This window comes from Polistes canadensis, unplaced genomic scaffold, assembly GCF_001313835.1.
Source record: "Polistes canadensis isolate GaletaPanama2010 unplaced genomic scaffold, ASM131383v1 scaffold_234, whole genome shotgun sequence".
In the NCBI taxonomy this organism is placed as follows: Eukaryota; Metazoa; Arthropoda; class Insecta; order Hymenoptera; family Vespidae; genus Polistes; species Polistes canadensis.
This window is the reverse complement of record NW_014569781.1, coordinates 72,246-74,028: the sequence shown is the minus strand read 5'-3', so window position 1 is coordinate 74,028 and position 1,783 is coordinate 72,246.

Sequence of the window (1,783 nt, the reverse complement as noted above, 5' to 3'; positions counted from 1 at the left end):
ATATATATACATATAAATGAACGTAATATATAAATTCAAACGCGACAGATTGAATATTGTCTTAAAAAATTAATATCACTTAATATCAATAATATCAATAAAGTAATTTATTTTSAAAGTGGGCTAACACCGTTTTTTCAGTTTTTCTTTTCCCGTTATCATGATTACGTGTAGAACTTTATATTATTTATCAGTAAAACATTTCAGGTTGCTTATAATACGAGCAAATACGATAATTCTTGACACATAAGTTTTCAGTATTAGTTTTAATAATCGAACCGTGTAGTATTGAAAGTGGCCTAAACTTCATTTATACTTAAATAATCAAGATAATATATAAAATATCACTATATTATTATTTAATATATTATATCATATTATTAAATAATACAAAATTACACCATCTAACAATAATAAATGTTAAAGTTAAAAAACGATAAATAACATTGGAATATGAAGATACACGGTTTCAAGTTTACAAGTTTACTGATAGGTGTCAAAGTTGCTACAAGATGATATCAAATATCGGAAAGAATAAAACGGGATTTCATTAGAAACGGGATGAGAGATATATATGTAGGGTTTTGCCAGACAGAAGGGAAGAGTTGGTGAGAGAGAATACTGGCGGATACGTAAATGGTGCAAGGGAGCCTCTCATTACTCCGGTAATAGCCAGTAATAACATGGATTTAATGCGCAGGCTTCAAGTAGAGGCTATAAGCTATAAGCAATCGTTCGCCGCCTTCGGCACTTTTAATGAATAGTCCCCCACTTCTCTACCACCTCCTCAAAACCTCCCCACAACCTCCCCATAACCTCCTCACAACCTCCCCACTATTCCTTTCCCGGATGTTCATTGGTTATTTCTTTTATCATTATGTTGTACCATCTAACCAAATCTTTTATTCAATTATTCTAACTGATAATTGAGATTCTTATATTCTTCTATTGATAAAAAGAAGAAGAAGAAGAAAAAAAATAGATTTGATGAAAGGGACAAGTTTATTTTTTAAAAACAAATGACAGTTATAGTCATATTCGAATATATCACCATGTATATATATATATATACATATGTGTTTGAAGGCATAAAATTGCGGTGAGGATGAAACTTGGAAGAGGAAAGCCAAGGGCTAAGAATGGTTGGTTGGTTGGTTGGTTGGTTTGTGGGCGATCGAGGGTCCTGAAGGCAACTGCAACAGCAAGCATTTGCCGTGGCGGCAGCGGCAAATCATCAAAGAGAACTGTAATTAGCTGCGCATGTGCCGTCCGGCCAAGCGGAGCACCGGACGCGGGAATTCCCCGCTTTTTGCTCGCGATCTTCATTGCTTGGACGGTCTACTCTTGCTGGGACTAAAACCCCTTTTGCCGATCTTCTTCTTCTTCTTCTTCTTTTCATCTTTATCTTTATCTTCTTCTTCTTCTTGACTTCCTTTTCACGAAGAAATTCACAGCGATTATAATCTTACCGTAAACGATGCGACTGACTCTCTCTTTCAATCTTTTTCTTTTTTTTGAAACGATGATTCGAATGAAAACGCGTATGGAATATTTGTAAAAGTATGTGATTACAAGTTTACATTTATATTAAGTATACAGGAAAAATATCTCTACGTTTTTGTATTAAAAAATATTAAAGAAGTAGGAAAACAATAATAAATAAAATAATTTATATTTTCAATATAATAAATCTCACTGAAAAAAATATCGTTTGATAGTTTTAAATATGACATCACAGTAGTGTCACCAAAGCTTGCTCAATTGTTTTAAGCACGACACCACA